Source organism: Chanodichthys erythropterus, chromosome 12, assembly GCF_024489055.1.
Source record: "Chanodichthys erythropterus isolate Z2021 chromosome 12, ASM2448905v1, whole genome shotgun sequence".
NCBI classification, from domain to species: Eukaryota; Metazoa; Chordata; class Actinopteri; order Cypriniformes; family Xenocyprididae; genus Chanodichthys; species Chanodichthys erythropterus.
Window position 1 is genome coordinate 38,767,826 of NC_090232.1, and position 23,689 is coordinate 38,791,514.

Genomic DNA, 23,689 nt, shown 5'->3' on the forward strand with positions numbered 1-23,689 from the left:
CATATAATATGTCGATTAACAAACAAAGCATAGTGCTACAAGTGGTCCGATACATTGTCTATAAGGACTGACGCTGATTCTCATATTGTGTCAGTGCAGCCAGCTGCGTTTATTATTTGATCCACTGCTATATTTAACGCCTATCAGTCGCTCTACAAATACACTGCAGACTTGATTTAAAACGTTTGTTCTGGTGGATCTCATGCACACAAGAGCCTGCAGGATTTCAAGCTCTCTCGCTCGCTCTCTTTGGCCAGGAGCTTGATAAAACAGCTCCCCTCCCCCAAGCTTTGGCGAAACAGGAACAACTTCTTTGAGAGAGAAAAAAGGGCTGCACAAGTTTGGGACGTCTTGGATCAGCCGTTTGGCCATTTGTAGTCTGGAGCTGAGATTTTTTTTTTCCCTGTACCGATTCTTTGGGTTTTTACCTTGGATTGTAGGAGCCCTTTGTTAGCGAGAAGGCTCGGGCATCCATGCTCTTGAATTTTTCTTTTGGAAAATGGGATACCTCTAGGATTATAATGAGGGGAACGCGCTCGCTTGTGGAATAACTTCACTTTTTTTCAGTGGGAATGGAATTCGCGGAGCCCTGATTTTTTTTACATTTTTTTTATCAATTGCAAATGCAATGGGAAAAGTGCTTTGTGTGGAATATTTGCTGTTACCGTACTCAACATGGGTAAGATTTGTTTTGCTTTCGTTCCTACTTTTCTTCCATGCTCGATTGGCCTTGCTCCCATTGAAATATACTTAGGAAACCCCAAAGAATGCATTGTGTAATATTATAGGGTTTTAAACATCACATTTAAATAGACTAAGCACTATTAATTTACCTTGGTTGTGTTGTATTTTTTCCCCTTTTATCAATATGTATCAATATGTAAGACGCGTGTAACTTTCTTGCAAATACCATTATGGCTGGAGATGCTAAAGGAAGCTTGTTTTTCCAACCCCGCGGTTTTCCCTCTCTCATACCTACTTTTAATCGCAACAAATCTCAACAATTCATTTTAAAACGTTTATTTCCGTGTGTACCATGTTTATAGCACCTATGTTCTTCTTGTAAACTCCTTTGCTTCTCCAACTTTCCTCGGTTTTTTGTCCTCTTCAGAGAATCCACCAGGTTACAAGGAAGTTCGTGAGGCCGCCGCTGCGTGTTTTTACAGCTCTCCATTGTTACATCAAACCCCATTTACTTTTCTTACAATGTTGCTAAAACCCTCGTTTTGAAACCGTATATCCAGCTAAACGTGATACGCAACTCGACTGCAGATATAAACGGTGATTTGTTGTCTATTAGCTTCCTCTGTGTGCAGGTATCTGTGTTTGGTCACTCGAGAGAGGCTAGTTCACTCTGCCCAGGCCTGCACTCAACAGGGTGTATCACAAATGGGCAAAAACAAAGTGTTTTGGGACTACATATTATTCAGAAGATTGTCAAAATGTATATGACTTAAGGAAGTTTTGGTTTTGGCTTTTGATAAGGTTGTCACATTCTCATACTCTCATACTCTGCATATTTGTAATATTACTCAAAAGGAAAGCCCATGTTTGCTGGGTGTGGTTTGCCAAGCATGAATATATTACCTTAAATGCTTTATTTATAGGTGTTGCAACCTCTGGTTACCCTGGTTTGAACTTAAGTGACTTTTAGTGCATTATGTATGAACGTTAAAGACTGGTCTTCCTATATAGTGTTGTGAACTTGCTGAGACTTGGCATAAGACCACAATTTAGATATTGATAAGGAATTAATATGGTCGTTTTTGTAGTAGAGTAAAAGCGCACACAGGTTGTGTACTATATTGCTGACTGTATGCTATTAGACCTAATAAATTAGTGTTTTTCTTGTTAAGGACTGACCTTTTGGATGCAGATGCTATTTTGTTGTTGCGTGTATTAAATAAGACTTTATAACTTAACTTCTGTGTTTGAGAACCTAAGCACCACTTTGTATGTTCATTTTTACTCTACCACACTCTAAAAAGTGCTACTGCAACACGTTTTCCTCTGATCTGAACCTTGAGTATACTTTGCCAATCTTGTAGACTAACCCATAGTAAACCTTAGGGAAATCTTCCCCTGTTCCTTTAACTAGTGTGTGTGTGTGTGTGTGTGTGTGTGTGTGTGTGTGTGTGTGTGTTTAGATAATGGAATCCTTGTTGTACCTATCCACAAAGTGAGTCATGTAATTGCTGCCGTTTGGTTTTGTCAAGAATTAGCATGTGGTGAAGTTCGTTAGAACGATTGGAAAGGAGGGAAGTTCTTGTTTCTTAGATTTATTCTGGCAGGCGTTCTATTCGTTTTGGCTTCGCCTCATCACAGCATTCAGAAATAATGCCCGGTATTTGTCCCAGGTCACTGTGCAGCAAGTGAAGCCCAACTCCAAACTTATTTAGGGGTTTCTAAAATATTACATACTGTGATATTTGAGAACAGCTTGGTTTTTCTTTATTGAATCGTGGTTTCTTGCAGAACTGCATTATTTGGAATCTCGCTAAAAAAAGGCTTCCTAGTTTCCTGCATTTTCCGTGAAATCTCATCCTCACTTTTGAGTTATACATAATCTCAGTGCAACCAGTTCTACATGACACCCAAGAATAAGCGTTAAAATAAGAACATCACACAACAATCTCTACCACCAACAGACATCTACCACTATCTTCAGATCTTCTGTGGTTATGTGGTCTGACTCTGGCTTCTTTTTTCTCCACAGGTGTTCGGATAGAGTCTGTGATCTCCTGAGCTCACTGGTTTAATCTACAGGAGAAGAGGCAGACACAAATTCAAACACTATTTACAGTGGAAATTATTTGCACGCTCTTCAGATGAGGGAGAACAGGAGACTCTGAAACCTGAGGGGTGTTCAAGGTAAGATAATTGTACTGCAGTGCACATACCATCTTGTTTTACACGGATCTGAAATGTATTTAGGAACTTTCTGATTTATGTATGCTGCTGAGAATGAATTGCAATATTATTGTACTTAAAATCAATTGTGCTTTTACACATTGGACGATGGGCGACCCTGGTAATCTGTTTGAGGTGTAAGACAGCCCAGTAGATTGATATGAATGGGATTGATTGATTCATTGATTGATATTAGTGGAGTTTGCTTTTATAAGTATGCATTACTGTTCCTCATGCTTGTGATTTGAGTGTGTTTTACAGACATAACTGAAACCATATTTTGTGCATCTTGAGGAGAGATTTGCTATTGCTTTAAAGGAATAGTTCATGCAAAGATTCCAAACTTTTCAAATTTGAGCAATATTCAATTTTTTTCTTCATGCTGTTACAATTAATGGCTACAAAAAGCAAGTAAAAGTAGCCATGCACTATATTCCAATTCTTATGAAATTTTTGTACGTAGAACAACACAAAATTTAACTCGTTATTCACTTATAATTCCATTTAGTCATTGAGTTTAACTCGAGAACTGGAGCAGTTTATTTTGCAAAATATTTGCTCGAATAATGTTGTTGTTGTTGTTGTTGTTGTTGTTGTTGTTGTTGTTGTTGTTTGACTTTTAAGAGATTTATGATATATTGCACATTTGGTGCATTTGCATTCTTGATGAAGCTTAAAAACTCTAGTCCCCATTATTTGCAATTGCATGGAAGAAAATTACAAATACTACAGTTTAAAATTTCCCTATATTATGTCATATGGGTTTAATATGACATGAGAGTAAATTACACAATGTTCATTTTTGACTATTCCTTTAAACAGTCAGACTTGTGGATTTCCTCCTGGTGGATAAAACATGTAAAAATCTTGTCTACGTTGAATAAGTGACTGACCAGAATATTATAGAGACTGGACTCTGGTGTAGGAAGTAACCACATAGCAAAATGCTAAAAAAACAACAACACCTGACTGTTTTGCATAGGCAAGCATCACTCAGTTTTTTTTTTTTTTTTTTTTTAAATTTTAAGTCTAATAAAACATGGGCACCTTAAATTTCTTTTGCTTTTGACAATGATTATTTTCGCTTTATAGATGTTACTAAGCACGAGTGGAATTTACCTGCCACATTTAAAATGTCAACTAATTGAAAATGAGTTTGTGAGAGAGTTAATGAGAAACAATGATTTGATTGTTTCTTTGATCAAATTTTAGAGTTTTGCTCCTTTTAATATCTGTCCCATTCTAATATTTGGCAGATGTTCTCAGTATTTTGTATCACAGGTTTGGCTGTAGTTGTGGTATGCCCAGAGGTGACTGATGATTGCAGCATCTTTTGCTCAAAGATAACTGTAGGCATTTACAACTTTGAATTGTGTTGGTGACGCACTAATAAACTAATTATTTTCATGTTGGTTTTGAAACCACGAGTACCAGACATAATTAACTTTAATGTGTAAGTGAAACATTTTTTTTATTTTAAGTAGTGGTTGATCTATATATATATTTCCAAAGCTGATATATCGGCTGACATTTGGCATTTTTTTTAATTATGGATGACATGTTGCAAAGAAGCAGGATATTTATTTTGACAGCATGCACTGTAAAAAGTTATTGTTGGTTTAAATTGAAGTAACCTTGTTGCCTTAAAATTGAGTTCACTGAAACTAAAAATTTCAGTGAATGCAAAGAAAGACATTGGTTTAATCAGTAGTAACTCAAAATATGTTATCTGAACAACCATTAATATAAGCTGATTTGACAAAAGAAAAGAATTATATATATATATATATATATATATATATATATATATATATAATTTTGTTTTACGGTGTGCATGACTTTTATTTTGAAAGCGCTGAGAACACCAGCGACTGAGCTTTCAAGCTTCCATTCTCCATCTTCATTAGTTTGCTGTCTAACAATTGTCTAAATTATTAGACAAAGCTTTAAACAAAGTAAACGCTATATGAAAAACTATTATAGTGTTTGCTTTTCTATTGTTGGTGATGGAAGGGAAAATGCTATAATACTTTCTCATCTGCGTTAGAATTTGGCAAATACTTGTTTATATCATTTATGTCTTCAAAATCGAATAAACATTTAATTTCACAAACTTTGGCCAATCCAGCTATGAGATCTTGTGAAGCCTGCATAAAAACACATGTACTCTGTGTGCAAGCTGTACGGTCAAAGAAAGAGTCCAAATTGACAACTAAGTTGAGTGATTTTTAATCTACTTGAAAAGTACTTGACTTGTGAGTATATGAGTGAATGCAGATAATTTTCTGGATGTAAAAGATTGTTTGAAGTGTGCAGAAGGTATTAGGGGTGCGGAAAAAATCGATACCGCAGAAGTATCGTGATATTTTGCATGGGGATATTGTATCGATACACGGATGCCAAGTATAGATATTTTCAGGCAGTGAATTTCAGCTTGCGATTATTGTGCATAATTTCACCCTAAACTCTGTTCTTGTGATACGGGAAATAATCATTTGAAATATTTCTTTCGGACTGCAACTTTACAAACAGCACATCTCTCTCTTTCTCACGTGCACAGTGAGCTGTGTGTACAGGAAGCGCGTTCTCGCTTGGTCCATGTTTGTGTTAATTAAATGTGTTAATTTGACTCACAAATGTAATCCAGCTGCTCTCTGTGATTAATCAAAGAAGCTGTCTATATAATGCCATATCTACACTACCAGTGCACTTGTTCATAATACAACACGATTGACAAGACGGCAGCAGCAGTAAATGTGTCTAATGCTATGAGAGGGTGAAGGATACTTAAAACGGCCTGCATCATCATTACCTGAGAGCTCACCAGTTGCATTACTGTTACATACGGTTGGCGATAGGTTACTGGATATATACTCTTTTGAAATCAAAGCGCCTAACATTTCACAATGAAAATAACTCCATGTAGCATCCAAGTTGCTAGAAGGTGACCGTATTCAGTGATGAAATGTAATTATGTGCTGAATCATATTACTGTTGTTATAGGAAAATGCATAAATTTGCCATTAACAATGCTGTAGATGGCAAATTTATGTTTTTTCCTATAACAATATAAATATGATTCAGCACATAATTACATTTCATCACTGAATACGGTCACCTTCGTCTTGTTCATTAGGGTGTTAGTAAGGTTGTTCTTTGTAAAACTGCTTAAACCCCATATTTATTAGGGCTGTGTATTGGCAAGGGCATCACAATACGATATATATCACGATACATGGGTTTCAGTTAGGGTTGCAAAACTCCGGGAATTTTCAAAGCTGGAAACTTTCCATGGGAATTAACGGAAATATATGGGAATTAATGGGAATAAACAGGGAATTTGCAAAACTGCAGGTTAGCCTATAACAGGGTACTTAAATATATTTGAAAAAAAAAAACATCTTGCAGCATAAATTTGGTTAAAATAACTGGATTTAATGCAATTTTAGTTGATTTTTTTATTTTTTATTTTTACCTGCACATTCCTCAATCACACACAGCACACTACTTGTTTTATTATTATTTCTGTAGATATACATATATACATTATTTCTGTAATGCAAAGCTGAAGCACCATTTCTCCAGTCTTCAGTGTCGTATGATCCTTCAGAAGTCATTCTAACATGCTAATTTGATACTCAATTATCAATGTTGGAAACAGTTGTGCTCCTTAATATTTTTTATAACCTGTGATATTTTTTTTCAGGATTCTTTGAATAAAAATTTAAAGAACAGAATTGGTAACGATATACACTACTGTTCAAAATTTTGGGATCAGTATTTTTTTCTTTCTTTTCTTTTTATTCAGCAAGGATGTGTGAAATTGATAAAAAGTTATAAAAAATGTTGTTAAAAAAGGCTTTTTATTTTGAATAACTTCTGTTCTTTTTAACTTTTTATTAATGAGTGAATCCTGAAAAAAGTATCACAGGTTCCAAAAAAATATTCTGTTTCCAACATTGATAACTGAGTATCAGTTCAGCACATTAGAATGATTTCTGAAGGATCATGTGACACTGAAATAATTAACACATAACAATTGCTGCAATAAAAATATATATATTTTACATATTTACTAAATTTAAATTGAATGCGAAAAAATAACTATTATTTCATGTTATGAACAAACAAAATGTTTATATTTGTTTTAATATGATACATTTTATATAAATATTATATATTTATATGCATTTTCCCAAATTTCCAATTAATTGGAAATGAATTCTCATAAATTCCTGTTGAGTTTCCAAATTGGACCATTTCCAAAATTACCCAGGTTAAGTTCCCGTTGAAAATTTCCGGAAAGTTTCTGCAAATTTACTGGAAACTTTCCGCCCCTTTGCAACCCTAGTTTCAATACAATATGCCACGATATATTGTGATACGATACATATTGTGATATATTGCAATAGCCTACTACTTAAATCAAAAATAATAAAAATAGAGCTGAAAATACAACTTGCTGTGTACCACTTGGGGTATTTTGGTATTAATGTAGATGGCACAAAAATCATATAAAAATAAAGTGTATAAACAAAAATATATACAAAATTTATAAAACTAAAATAGTTTGTAAATAAAAAAAAAAAAGTGCAATAAATAGAACTGAAATAGTATGCTCTGCTATGCTGTAAACAACAACAACATACTGTAATCTAGAAGCCCATGCGTCACACGTCAGGGCCACTCTCTCTGCAGATGTAAGCAATGTTGTTTTTTTTTTACACCTGTTAAATACTTGGCACTGCTACGTCCGTTATGTGTCTGTGAGTCGGGATCACATAGCGTGGCTCCATAGTGTTCACCACACACTTACTTTTTGGCTGAGGTTGCAGTGCCGCCATTTCACCTGCGTGGTGTCTTGTAAAGTGGTAACTCAAGTTGGTTGTGTTTCCTGAATATTTTAGTGTAGCCTGGAAAAGCTTACAAATGGAATTTATTTTATCTAATTCATTACTCCCTGACTTATTTTTAAAACCAAAGTGCACCCACACATCGGCTCTGAAAGCTAGAGGCGCTCTTATATTTTCCGCCATGCTCGCTCCCGCATACTTCTGAGACACTGGCCATATGTAAATGACGGGCAATTGTTAGCTTTGTAGACAGAGTCAGCAACATGTACAGGATCGGAGGAGGTGGTCATTTGTCACACAGGGGGATTTTATTCATTTTAACGTCATTTTATATCCGTTTAAAACATGATTTAAGAAAAAAATTATCGATACTAGAGGTTGGAATATCAATACACTATCATGAAAATAAGTATTGCTATAGTTAGCTCGATTGATATTTTAGCACAGTAATATTTATTGTACAAAACCAATACATTGAATTGAGTGTGAAATGTGCAAAAGTATGTCTAAAACATGAGGAAGGAAAATGCTGAACAAGGGAGGGATGGAGATGGATATTAAGATGTGAAATGAACAGAACTTACTTATTAGATAATGTTGTCAAAAGTACAGACCGTGATACCAAGTCTGTACTGAAATTTAAAAAATGTGAGCACTGTTCAGTAGATTTATGAACACCAATGATTGGCCTTTGTTTCAAACGCACTGGAGCGTTTGAAAGCAGACAGAAGTGTTTGACTTTAAGTATTTTGATAGTGGGTATCTGTCTAAGCGCTCGGTGAAGAGCGTTATTGTCTATTTACAACATGTTTTTGAAGCATTGATCATTGTAGCCAATCACAGACATATCTGATGAGCACGTGAACACAATTGCCAATCTGGTGTTTACGAATCTGCTCAACAGCACTCAAAGCATCACATTTTTTAAATTTCAGTACCAACTTGGTATCGCGGTCGGTACTTTAATAAAAATATATGTGGACGAAGTTTTCCTTTTGGGACATTTGCAGCTGTAAAAGGTAATAATGTTGTCACAATATGTTTAAAATAAAGTCGTGGCTTAAGTATTGTGAGATAATATTGTACAGCCTCGGACTCCTTCACGCAGAATGCAACCTGTAAACATTGCTACAGTCTTTGTGCAGATGTAATGACCTTTAATGTGTTTTGAGCTTGATGGTCTCTCTGTATGTCTGGGACCTGCATGGTGAGAAACGTTTATAGTGCTTGTTTGTCTGTGAATGTTTTTTTTGTGTGAATTCTTTGCAATGAATTGCTCATTTGCTTGCATGCTCTTTGATTAGAACCGTCCCCTCTTTCAGGCCTGTGTATGTTAGTTTGTGGTTTGCATTTCCTTTGCAATTCATAATTAAAGGTGATTTTGATAAATGTGCAGGAGGATTTTATAAACCCCACTGGCCATAGCGGAAATCCTGCCCTTTAACCAGAGAGGGTCATACTTTTCTTTACTGGTTGTCTTGTTGCCAGGGTTACCTCACTGAATTGTGAGTGCCATTTATCACTGACAAACTTCTAAAGCCCTGTTTTTTTAAAAATGTTTATAATAGTCACAGCTTAACCTGTAGGTTAATGTGATATAACATTGAGTTCATTGCAAAAGTTTTGACCAAAAACCCACATGCTTGTTTTGCATAAAGTAGAAGCAAACAAGCTGGTTGCTTGTCCAAAAAAGAGCTGGTTTGTCCTGGAGAAATAGGATTTGCATGTGTAAATGTTCAGACTCTGTTTTTGCTTTTCATAGAGAGGTATTTACCTTTGAGAATATAAAGCATTACACACTTATTAGAATCTGTCCCTTAAAGTCACAATGTAGCGGCACATCTTCGTTGTGAATTGCATCCAAGTGAAATGGATTATCGGGGATAAAAGTAAGGTGGGGACTTGGCTCTATCGGGTGTTGATTGGATGGAGGCAGATCTGAATGTGAGCTTGCAGTTGATTTTAAAAAGGTGTGTGGTTTAAGCCAACTAAATGACTGGAGAAGTCTGTCATTCCAATGGAAGAATGTTATAATTATTATCGAGTTAAAATTACATTAAAAAATTAACTCATGCATGGCTGAATCGTTCACAAATTAATAACATGCGTTTAGGAAATGGGTTGTATTTTCATTTAATGCCAACTTTAAGGTCCACACTGCCTTATTTGTCTATCAGTGCCCAGCTATCAAATTATTTCTAATGTAAATCCTTTTTTGCACTTTGCTAAATATGTGTCTCAAATATGTTTTTGTTAAACAGGGATTTAATTAAATGAGCTTTGTAATCAGGGATGGGGATCAAGAACCGGTTCCATTTTAGAACGGTTTCTTAATTTCCAAGACCCGGTGATTCGATAAGAAACGCGCATTTCCTGTGTGTGCATTTTAATGTGATTTTTAAACCATTCAAGGGCAAGAAGACTTGCTTTCCGTTTTCAGCTACAATTAAATGTTTTGCAATAGGACTTAGAATAAATGTGAATATCCAAGTTTACCTTATTGGAATCGAAAGTAGAATCAATAAGAATCGGAATCGATGAGCTGAATCGGAATCTTTACAATTCAAATGATACCCAACCATATTTGTAATTGGTGACTGTTTTCATGACCATTGGAAATCAAAATTAAGTTGGCATTCCTGAGTAAATGAAGGCTCTGTTTATACCTGGTAGTAGCATATGTCCCAAATGTGTCCCCTGTGATCACTTGTGATTGAATTTTCTCACAAAATGGTCTCTGGTTTTTGATAGTTTGAGAGTTGTTGTAGTTGAACTTCTACATAAGCTAAACTTCAGATGTGTGTGCTCCACACATCTGAAGTTTCTGTGAAATCTTGCGCATTGTATGGTCTTGTTTTTTTTTTGTTTTTTTTACATTTGGAGCGTTATTTCCATTTCTAAGCTACACATAAATGGCAAATTTTAAAACCATTGTTTTAGTGCAATGGTTGATAGATGAGTAAGCGATGCTGTGCTGTTTTCTTGGCTGCATCATTCAGGATGCATTGGTGTACACCATGGTTTGGAAAAGCAAAACATTTTGGACACTGTGTATGTAGGTCTGACCACTTGTAATCGATCGGATCACCAGAGACTGTAAACTGGGCCTAAGATGCATTACTCTCTTGTAGACTGGCATAGATTGAACTCATTGTAATCTAATTCACTTGATGTTAGACAAAGCAGAAGCCTGTACTTGTATTTGCATTTTTTTATTTACCTCATAGTGCTACCAAATTGTATAGTATTACCATTGCATTTTTTTTTTTTTTTTAAATTTATTCCTTTAATACCATTCTTTAAAGTACAGTCCCTCCTGGAGAAAAAAACCAAAGCAAAAAAGCTATCACAGGTTAGCTTGTCTTAGCTCGTTTGAGATCAGCTTAAAAAAAGTGGTCAAAAAACCTTCTAAAATCAGCCAACTAGCTTAGGCTGGTTTTAACTTTTTTTTTGTTTTGTTTTTTTTTTTTTTCCTCCACCTAGACGCATGAATATGGTAGTAAAAAGTCACTACTATAGTGTAAATGAATGTAATATCTGATTATGGCCCTGCTGTAGTACGTTTTTGTAAGTGATTTCTTCAGTCATTTTCTTTTACCTTATTGTAGTTGGTTTGCTGGTGAGGTGTTTGGGAGTATATCTATTAAACAGTTCAGAAAATGCCCTGAAATTTAATTTTGTAGTTTAAATTTGCAGATTAGAAGTGTAGTGTTGTGTAATAGTGTAATCATTGTCTGTTTTCAGACAGAATCTAGCAGCATTAAATCGACCTGCAGTTCACCAACTCTGTTAGCCAAATTGTAGCCTCAAGCGAATGAAGAGAGCAAGAGCTTCAAACTCCTGCTAACCACTTTATACAGTGGTAAAGCACACACATACGATCAAAGCTCTAGCATTTTAACTGAGAACCTTTTTATATCAGTAAAAACTGTTTTTAAAACATCCTAGACATACACAATCCTTCTTTTTGCATTTGTTCACTAACAATACTCATCATATATTAGCAATACGTTTTTTGCAATGTTTACCTGGATATTTCTTAACAATATATATCGAAATAGTCCTAGATTGACACACACTTTTATTTTTCTTCCTTGACAACAGCATTTGTGTTAGCATTTTACTTTTGTAGTTTTCATATCACTAAAAATTTTTCAAAAACGTTTTTATTTCTAACGGTAGTTGTAACAGTATTTGTATTCGCAGTCTCAAGACTTTTTAGGGCTCTTTTGTACGTAACCGTATTTGTCTCGGAGGGTAGTGTTCTCAGTATGCAAGCGTCATTAAATGCTAATCATGGCCGCTGGGTGCTGCGCTGCAGCTATAAGCTTTTTGGTCTCACGGTTTCTCACTGGTGACCAAGTAACCCTGTCCTGACACAGTCTCGCTGGCTTCTCCCCTACAGGCCAGTGCACCATCTGTCCACCCTCACAGCTGTCATCCAGAGCAGCTTTAACGAAAAAGGCTCTTTTAATCTCTGCCGAAACCATACTGCTCTGCTAATCTTGGTGCGCTTACTATTTTGCCTGGCTTAATTTTGGAATTGGGTATTAAGATCGGGGATGCTCCTTTACCTTCTGCACAGACGCTGTGTGAAATTCATGTGGTTGTTTGCATATAGTTTATGATAATGTGCAATGGGACTATGAAGTGACATTGATTTATGTAGACAATGCTCCCAACCCGGTTGTCTGCCTTAGCTTCCTTATTCACTGTGGATTTTTGAGTGTCAGGTGAACAGTAGAGTAGGGATCGGAATCAAAAACGATTGATTTGAATGATTCTGGTTCTGATTCCTTAACACTTTTATTCTTTTTGAATAGGTTTCTGTAGGTGATTCAGTAAGACAGTGGAGTGAGTCAAGAACCAAACCACTCTAACTAAAGTTGCAAGATTAATCTTTAAAAGATTGCTATCTCGATCTAAACACCCATGCGATCTTATTCCTAAATGAAATTGTTCCGGCTATGTCTATTAGCCTAAGTCTTTGATAAGTACGATCACAGCGGAACATTCAAATCTGTGTTGGCGTGCCGAGAGAGAGAGAGAGCGCGCGCAATTGTCATGTTTAGAAATAAAACAGCTTCTCAAACAATCTTTTCAACAACATAGTATCATTATATCTATGTTACAATAATTCAAATTATCGATAGCAGGGCTCTACACTAACATTTTACTTTAGGATTACTTGTGCTCCTAATGAGAAATTTAGGAGCAAAGTCAAAAATTTAGGAGCACTTTCTGATCAATAACCATTTTTACCATTTATAAGAGCATTTTTTTTTCTAAACTTATTAAATGTATGCATCATATTTCATAAATTTCTTAAATTAAAATAGAAAAATTGTTTTTAAATGTTAAACAATAAATTCAGTTCAGAACAATAACACCCAATGAGACTGTTACCACTCAAAATAATCAAAAAATCCATCTTTGCACTGCAGAAGTGGCACAGAAGCTCTCTGAAGTGGTATTATTTGGACATTTACATGTAATGCAGCTCATTGGTAAACAGATTTTTTTTTTTTGCATTTAGAAATATGTAAAAAATTAAACTTTAAAAGTTGGATATTTAAGTAAAAACAGTCTATGTACAGTTCATTCAAAATCACTGTTGCTTTGAGACACGCAACGGTTTTGGTGTGGCTTTGTTTGAAACTATTTTCACGAAATAGAGCAAAAACAGACAGTATTGTGGCTATGTTAAGTCACTTAATATCAGCTTGTTTATTGGACTTCAATAAGATCAGTAAGAACCACATTTGCAATCATGCCAATACTCAGAGAAACAGCTGCGATAGATGGTGTTATTAGTGTTCAGCAGCAACACCGGTTATATATATCACTTGCCCACCATTACCGCGGCACCGCCCCAATGTCTTTTTAATTTTTTTTATATAGTAGTAATAATCATTTAGTAGGGGTGTAATGAGACCGGTATCTCACGAGATGAGACGAGACTCGAGATTGAGTTCACGAGACGAGATGAGATGGCGAAATACATGACTAGAAAAAATATTCTGCAGGTGTATTTGAAATGTTTTAACTAATCATCTTGCAATCAATGTCATTTCAGTTCTACTTTCTGAGTATGAATTATCATATGCAGTAAAAGACAATACTCAAGCACTGTAAAAGGTTTTGCCACAAACTCAACTGACTGACTTCTCTTCTGTATGATTTCAGTCTCTTCAGACCTTACTGTACATGATTTATGAGCTTCAACTTTTGACCTCCTAACTGAACTCCTTTCCAAAAACTGATCTTGGAAATAAAACAGTATAAATAAAAATGGTAACACTTTACAATAAGGTCTCATTTATTAACATTAATGTATTAACCAACATCAACTAACAATGAGCAATATATTTGCTACAGTATTTATTAATCTTTATGTTAATTGATAAAAATAGTCATTCATTGTTAGTTCATGATAGTTCAAAGTGCATTAACTAATGTTAACAAATGAAACCTTATTGTTTGTGCTTAATAAGATTAAGAGAACTGTTGTTCATTTTTATGGTAACACTTTACAATAAGTGCAACCATAATCGCACTCTCTCAATATTCAAAGTGCAAATAAAACCAAAGTTTTCTTTAATACAGAGCTAAGAGATGCTTACAACTACACTGCCCAGCCTAAAATAGCTTTCATATTGAGAGATATTTGCATTCATCAGGGAGCCGCTTTCAAAATGCAGGGTACTGAAATCACGTTTGAATGCGCCCTCGCATTTACTTTCACGATCGCACGTAACTCTGTAAATATGGAGCGGCGGCGACCATTATCCAACTGAATTAAATGTTTATTTAAATAAAAAGCAAAAAGACAGTGGAGGTGTAATGTAAATATAGTGGTGGCATATTCTTTTCCTAATCATCCTGACCACTCTGTCATGGCAACATCACAAGACTACTTTTCACCTCGATGAGAAATCTCGTCACAGTTTAGTCTCGCGAGATCTCGTGACACCCCTATCATTTAGTTCAGTTAGAGAACAGACACTACAGTTAAAATGGAACGTGTCTGCTCAATTCAGTGAGCTGAACGAGAGTTGCAGCACAGATTAGCAGCAGGAGTCAGATTTCACCTCACTTCACCCATTTCACCTCACTTTTCTGAATGGCAAACATTCAAACAACTTAAAAAAAAAAAAGTTTGGTGGCATTTTTGCCCCAATCCCCCGTTAATTTCCGACCTTGCTTATGATAATCCAAATGTAGTATTTCCAGTTAATTTGGCTGAAACATCTGCAGCATGAGACGGTCTGGTAAGTGTGTCATACCCATTTCACCTTTTATACAGTCTTTGAAGTGTAGTCCTTTGCGCACACCTTTTGCACTTGCTCTGCTGACTGAAGCAAAGTATGAAAAGCAGCAGTTTTTCAGTTTAGATGCATTTTGGGAGTTGTGCATTTTATTCCGATTGTATTATAGATCTGTTCATGAGAATCGATCAGGTCACTCGCACCATTGCGCCTAAATATTTTTCACACTCGCACAGTTATTTTTAGTCGCAAATGCGACTGAAATGGTCGCACTGTAGAGCCCAGGGTAGAGAAGTTGTGAATGGCAGTGAACTGACACTGGCAGATGTATTGTCTTAAAGGTGCCATCGAATGTTTTTTTACAAGATGTAATATAAGTCTAAGGTGTCCCCTGAATGTGTCTTCGGATCATGTGAGTGTAGTATTTATTTGGATGTTTATATTTGATTCTGAACGAGTTTGATAGTGCTCTGTGGCTAAAGCTAACATTACACACTGTTGGAGAGATTTATAAAGAATGAAGTTGTGTTTATGCATTATACAGACTGCAAGTGTTTATGAAAATGGTGACGGCTCTTGTCTCCGTGAATACAGTAAGAAACGATAGTAACTTTAACCACATTTAACAGTACATTAGCAACATGCTAACAAACATTTAGAAAGACAATTTACAAATATCAATAAAAATATCATGATATCATGGATCATGTCAGTTATTATTGCTCCATCTGCCCTGACTTAAACTGTTAAATACACACAAAATGGACAAAATGTCCATCTTGGTGAGTATTCACGTCAACATAGTTGGTTATGTCTTCAGTGAATATAAATGGTTGAGAAAGAAAACACATGAGCTGAAGCTTTTATGTATGTGAGTAACATATTGTATATGTGGGGGATATTGTATATAATTTGCAGGCATCAGGCTGCCGCTATCAATATGCAGGGTTTGTAAGTGTGATCGAATTTGTGATTTTTGAATTTACAGTCACACTCCTTTTCTGTGTATAGGGAGCGGCGGTACTGACTGCACATTTTACAAGATAAGATATGTCAATGACGCTCAGGATCTGTTGTGCACCAAATCCTCCGCAATCGTCTCGTCAGTCGTCTCTTCTTACTCTTGTCACGTGATAAGTGGAATCTTAACTCTTGCTGCACTGTGCTGTGACTCTTAAGTCGTGCTGTATGGAGCAGAGCGGACACTTTGTTTATAATTGTAGCATCCATCATTGCTCCAATGCCATGCTTACCATATCGGCCATACTTGAGTGTACAGAGGAAAGGTGTTAATAAGGTTTCTAATTGGCTTTTGCCTTATCTTTCTACTTCCCTCATTCTCATTTTCTCTTTTAGAGTTAATGTCATGTGCTAACAAGACTGAGTTCTTTCAGTCCTCTTGCAAGAATATGGTTCTGGTGGGTTGGGTACTGCTGACCTAAAGCTGTGTCATTTACGGTGAATGTGTTCACAGTTTCAGCCTCTGTGTGATATGGAGAGGTCCAGCTGTGCCAGCTTATACCCACCAAGCCAAGAGCAGTTTGGGCCAGCGCATCTGTGTGCCAGTTCATAAGTTTATGTGGGGGGCCTGTGTGCCAGCCTGCTAAATGGACCCAAAATTAACAGTGTCATTTTGTTGGGCATCTGTCTGTGTTCTCGTGTGTGTGTGTGTGTGTGTGTGTGTGTGTGTGTGTGTGTGTGTGTGTGTGTGTGCGCCCTGAAAATCTGAAATCTATACGAAACGATTGCGTTTTTCTACTTAATGTGAAGTAACTCATATTATCCATAGTACTTTAAGTATGGGTCATGATGATCAAATAAAATTGTCGTCATTTACTGACCTGAATTATTTGTTTTCTTCTGCAGAGCTCAAAAGAATTAGCCTAATCAGATCCCATTAACTTTTTGTTTTTTGGTCCATACAATAAAAATAATTGTGGTCCAAAAAAACACATTTATTAAAATATCTTTTGTGTTGTTTTGTCATCAGGCAAGTTTTTATCTTTCTCTGAGTAAAATATGTATTGTTTGTCCATCCTTTATCTCCTTTAAAATATTTATTTTCAATTTTTAAACTATTCTTGCAATGAAAATAGCTTTGTGATGAGATGGCGTGAAAACAAATAATTTTTCAACTGCACAATTGTAATGTTGCAACAGCCAATTATTCAGTGCTTTCTTAAGACCTATTATAGCCTTTCAAGCAACCATACTGACTAGTCGATTTTGAAAATGTGTATTGGCCATCTGTACATTGTGCACATGAAGTATTGTATTATGTGTGAGCATGCTCGTTTTCTCCAGTTGTGTGTGAATGCATGCATGCACGTGCACACACTTACGTGCCAGTGCACATCACCCTTCTCACCAGCTGGTCGTCTGACATCATGTCACCATGGCGCCAGGCCTTTGGCGGCCTGTAGAAGCCTGCAGCACCATGCCAACAACACACACACAGAAACAGAAGTTTAGTCTTGCATTTAGGGAGCGGGAACGCCATGCCAACTCTGGTAGCCAAGCAGGAGAGCCTTCTACCACAGACACACACATACACACAGGAGCGAGTGTGAGCCATGCCAGCGGTGGTCTCAGATCAGGAGAGCTCACTTCACTAGACAGACACAGACACTCCACTGAACAAAGGAACATACACGGCCAAGAGTGCAGCGCTGCATTTAGAGAGAACGAGGAGGAGAAGGGATAGAGGCACTGAACATTTGTCTACTGTTTAAGTTCGCTGGGTTCAGCCCAGGCCTGCACAGTTTACGGCTAATGCGTTTGGAAAATGTTCAGGTGCTATGGAGGAAACAAACACACGCCTGATGGAAATGGGCATTTGAACATTCAAACAGCATGTTGTGGGTATTGTGTAGAACTGTGTTTTTCAAGCTGGGTCTTTTTTAGTTAAATTGAAAAATAAAAAATCACACTGCAGAAAGCAAAATGGTCAAATACATTCGCAAATGCATGTTTGCATGGTCTGTGAACAGTTTGGGGACTTTGGTTTAAAAAAAAGTTAGAGAAATCCTGGTGTAAGAAGGATATATGTACTTTATAGAGCTGCATGATTAATTGTTAAAAGATCATGATCTCGATTCAAACACCCACACGATCCTATTCTTAAATGACAACGATTCGTCTGTCTATTAAACCTTTGACGTGTAGGATAACGGCGAACATTCAAATCTGCGTTGGCACTGCCACTGACCCAGAAACAGCGGTTGTGATGTATAGGTGTGAAACAGCTTCACAAAAAGTCTTTTCAACCACACAGTATCATTATTTCTGTTACAATAATTCATATTATCACAGATGTACTGGGATAAAAGTTTACAGTTCAGATATAAACAGTGATGTCTATGGTAGAGTAAATCACCTTTTAAATGTAGCTTGACACTTCAAATAAAGATTGTATCAATTACATCGTTACACCAGTAGGTGGTGACAAGTGGCTGTTAAAATGTATGTCATTGAATAATTAAAGAGATTCGTTCAAAAATGCTGATTCATCCAGTGAAGTCTTTGAGTCATTAAATTATTAATTGAAAGTGATTTTGAAAAAAATTATTCAAATTAATTAATTTTTTTAAACAGACTGCAGCACTTAACATTTTATCAGAACCTCTAGTAAATTGCGTAATTTTTTTAGTTGTCTGTTCATAATAGTTGTCTGTTTTATACAAAAAAAAATCCTGATTCTCAATTTATCCAGAATCGTTCTGCTCTAGTACTTGAAGATGAGAAATACCACAGTTTGACCTCAACATCAGTGAAACTCTTGATTTGGATGAGGTCTCTTGAGGTTGATTTGATTTCCTTGTTGATCGCGTTCTTGTTCTGGTAGCCAATTAATCAGTTTGTATGATATGTCAGTCTATTGTTTGGCCATTTTGGAGCCAACTAATCAATAACTGTTAAGGGTGAGTAAATGAGGGTCCATGTCGTTCCAAACTTTTGTTTCTAGCATAGAACACAAAAGAATATATCCATATTTAATATCCAATCTGCTGTTTTGCAATGCCATGTTTTCATCATCATTCTTTGTCAGCATTCACATTTATTGCATATAAAAATAGATTAAAAAATAGATAAATTGTTTTACAAAAATAATTTTTCTATTTATACTTTTATTCAGTTAGGACGACTTGATAGTGGAGACATTTTATATTGTTACAAAAGATTTCTATTTATTTTTTTTAAATGCTATTCTTTTAAACTTTCTATTCATCAAAGAATTCTAAAAAAAACAAAAAAGCACCACTCTTTCAACAAATGCTATTAAGCAGCCCAACTGAAGGTTGTGCTGATGGACTCGGCAATAGTCAGAGATATCTCAGATGGCTGATGCCTTTGATGATATCAAGATGATAATTGGCTCATTTTCCCATTCATGTATTAATTTATTATTACCAGGCTAGTATTATCAAATTCATATCAGGGAAAGCAAAGGAATTGTATTTCCTAATTTCATAACCACACTTGCGACATTGAAATTTGCATATAAAGAACGAGAACTCCTCAATGAAATGTTTAAATACACACTACGATACTACATCCCACATCAAAATTGAATCGCAAGGTGATCTATTATTCACAAATCATCAAGAGTGCTCGTTATAAACAGCATTATTCTTATACAGCTGTTAAGAAAGGCAAAAACGGCACCATGTTCATCAGCAAAAAACTTGTTTAACAAGAAATATTGATTCTTCTCCCCCCACTGTCATTAACGTATGGTCCACAAGAGAAATATTAAGCAAATAAATTAAGATGGAAGATATACCATTATCAGCACTTAACTCTTGTTGTGTTTGAGAGAATCAATGTGCCGTGCAGCGTCAGATGCCAAAAGCTTGGTTAGTTTTTGATTTCACTTTCAGGGAATAATTGACTGGATAGAGACACCTTCACATTTGCAAACACAAAGTTTGCAGATTGTATGCGTAATATCCACGGGCATGCCTTTTGGGAAAAACATTTCTATGTGAAGTGGCATTTTTCTTCATCACCAAAATTATATCTTTGCCACGATAACAAAACGAAGTAAATAATTAGGTAAATGAGTAAATTAATGATCAAATAAAATAATGATGATATGTCTATGGAGCATTATTGCCCAACACTAGCCCAACTGATTTCATCATTGATAATAATAAATGTTTCTTCAGCAGCAAATCAGCTATTCTATTCTATTCTGTTCCATTCTAAAGAATGATTTCTGAAGGATCATGTGATGCTGAAGATTGGAGTAATGATGCTGAAAATTCAGCTTTGCAGCACAGGAATACATTACAATTTAAAATATATTAAAATAGAGAAGCTTTTTATTATTCTAATAATATTCACAATATTAGTTTTTACTGTATTCTTGATCAAATAAAACTGTTTCATAAAAAAAAAAAAAGTTGACACATTTTATTTGTTCTAGTTTTTTAGCATTTGCTCCAGTCCTAAAGAATCAGTGAAATATCCCAAACACTGACTGTACGAACATTAGTTTTTTTTGTCTGTATTTTAGACTTGTGCCAATATTCGATCGTTAATTCGATCGTGATGGAACAGCAGCGTGCAGCGGTTACCACGGAAACCGCGCAAAGTAACTGCGCTAGTGAAGTTTTTAAAATGCTTCAAACAGCCATTCATTTTTTTGTAATCTCAGTGTTTTTCATCACAGCACCAAATACTGAATACTTAAAAAAGGCTTAATGATATTTTTCAAACCTAAACATTTTCATATTTTAATCTGGACTACAACATGCCCTAATGATTAGAAATGTTCTGATTATTTGTTATTGTTCAGAAAAACATACAGCTTCATTAGTTAACATGTTAATTCATTATCACTAAACTGACAATAAAATACTTATAAAGTATTAATTATTATTAATTAATGTTAATTTCTTAGTTACTATTTAATAACATTACTAAAATCAAAATAACTTATTTAATGGACCTGAGATAAAACTAACAATGATCAGTTGTGTTTCTAAACTAACATTAACAAAAAATAACTTTCTGTAACAAATGTAGCTATTGCTCAATCTTAGTTAATGCATTAAAGTGTTATCTGTTGTTCTTTATAGCCTATTTTTTTTTTTGCATTTTAATCTTTTTAAAATTTCAGTCAGAGTTGTTTTTATTTTATTACAAAAAGAGTTCTTAAACCTGTTAAACTGACAAAAATGGTTTTGCAACTTATTTTAATATCGTGATAATACCGTATACTGTGATAAAAGCTTCATCAATTAATCGCGATGTGAAAATTTGATACCGTCACATGCCTACTGTATTCGAAAGAGTTTGATCAGATTTCCTATCTTTGATACAAGTTTCTAGAGTGTTCTATGTCCTTTGTGAGGGCCAGAGAGGTACAGTAGACTCTGGTTCAGATTGGCAGTGAGAGCAAGGTTTATTTTTGTTCTACAGTACTGGACAGAGATGCAACCATTGCCTTCCAGCAGCAGGGAAGCGTGTAGGTTTCTGCACCAGTCTTCTCTGAATAGATAAGCTGGTTTGTTGGAGCATGTGTGGAATGCTATTGTGAAAGCTCTGTGCAGCAAAAGGTTAAGTCGTACCATGTCTGCTTGCGTCACCGTCTTCTGATTGAAGGCAGGGTGTATGTGTGTTCGCACACAAAAGAACCTATAATTTGAGGCAACATTATCTGACAGACTCATGACGACACCCAGTTGAAGTGCATCTCGTGCACGTCATGTGTTTGTGCGTGTCTGCCGTCACCTCGGTTCGGATACAAATTTTGTAAGCCTTTAATTAGCACATAAATATAAAACTGTTATAAAGATTGACGATAACATAACCCTGGGCGTAGACACAGGCGGGTTGAAGGATGTTTTTAGGTGCTGACTAAGGAAAGCCTTGAAGTGATTGACAGAAAACAGGGGATGGTGCGGAAAAGTCGTAAATGTTTTGTGCTTTGCGAGATTGTTAAAAAGTTATAAGTGTTGTTTATGCTTTCATTGCGGATATAAAGGTGCAATCACCCCATAATGAGAACTTCCATTAATAACTCAGCCTCATGATGTACTAAATGCTGAGGTGGGAATGTTCAATTTTTTTTTTCTGTTGTATTGCTTTTGTATCGTATTAGAAGACTGAAAAGAGTGTGTGTGTGAATGGTAATTGATCACAGTGGACAACTACACTTACTAAACTGACTATTTGATTAGGTAATAGTTGACTATTTATTTTTTAATTTTTTTTAATTAACTGACAGGACTTAATGTGCTGAAAGCTTGCTGTACTTGAGGTGTTAGACAGTTTGCACTAGTGATGGAAATCTTTAGGCACCTCATGATCCGGATTCTGGGAGTCACGATCAGATTCCAAAATGATTCTTGATTTTCATTTTTTTTCTTTTTTTTTTCTCTTATTATTTACTTTAATTAGACTTAGTTATTTGTTCTTTTCTTATTAAACAACTCATGTAATTAAAAGTAGGTACTAAAAAATAATTACAAATTAAAAATTAAATTGTAAATACTAGATAGCTTCTAAACAGACAAGCAAATGGTAAACAATAAAGAGGAACAAAGAAATATATTACAAGCAATAAACAAAGAGTGCTTTAAGTTTCTAAATACTTTCCAGTCAAGAGCAGTCTGACTATTTCTGATGACATCATATACAGGCGGCGGATCTTATCGGCTGAATTCAGATGTTTTGTCCTGTCTGTTTAATCCCTTAAGGAATAACTAGCTGTGTTTACATTTAATTAATAATCATAAACGCATTTTGAAATGCAAGAGCATTTCACTACTTACTCGGAGTCGCACACAGCCGCATGCTGTATGCGCTCTTCACAAAGCGCATGTGAGCTTTTGAAAGCGGCTATCTGTCAGTAAGTGAGTTTTGTGTATTGAAATAGGCTCACTGCATTCCAAACGGCATGAATGATGCCTTCATATTGCATTTGGAAACGGAAAATGCTGGAATACCGGCGAGCGAGACCACACATTGTAAGAAGGTGTAACGTCAAGCAAAGCTATCATATGAAATAAAGCACGCGATTGCTCTTGTAATTGGCTTCAACCTTTTCAAACTTTATGGAAGACTATTTTATGGATGGTTCAAGTGTTTTTTTTGTGTATGTGTGTGGAATTGAAGGTAAGCAGACTGCAGCTGTTTCAGAACTCAGAATCGATTCTGAAATTTTCAGAATCAATCCAGAATTATTGAAGAGAGAATCACAATGCATTGGAGAATCTTTTTTTCCTTTTTCCCACCCCTAGTTTGCGCAGTACAGTTATTTACTTAATTTTATTTGATGATGATGATTTAATTGTTTTGTTTAATTTTAGTTTCCACCAAATTGCTTTTCCTATTCAAGGACACAGGGATGTTGGAGCAGCATCTCTGGCCATAGGCAGGGATTTTATTTTATTTAATTTTATTTTTTATTTTATTTAATTTTATTTTTATTTTATTTAAATTTGTATTTTTTATTATTTTATTTTATTTTTTATTTTTTTATTTATTTTTTTTCTTTGCTCAGTAAACACCCCATTACTATTCTTATAATTACTATCCTATTCATTACTATTCCTGTTAATTTCGTTTTTTTTTTTTTTTTCTTGTCTGGAAAGTTAAAATTGTTTCATGTGTTTGTATGTGTAAGAGAAATATTCAACATTGTGTTGA

The 23,689-nt window shown here is 35.4% G+C and overlaps 1 protein-coding gene across 2 annotated transcripts in view; it reads left to right on the forward strand.

Moving 5' to 3' along the window:
• Positions 1-225: 225 nt before the first annotated feature.
• bcl9 (BCL9 transcription coactivator) overlaps positions 226-23,689 on the forward strand; it is a 57,232-nt gene continuing 33,768 nt past the window's right edge. For both annotated transcript variants that reach the window (XM_067404660.1, XM_067404661.1), the window contains exons 1-2: positions 226-679; positions 2,717-2,871. The gene's annotated coding sequence lies outside the window, so the exon portion shown is untranslated. The remainder of the gene's footprint in view (positions 680-2,716; positions 2,872-23,689) is intronic.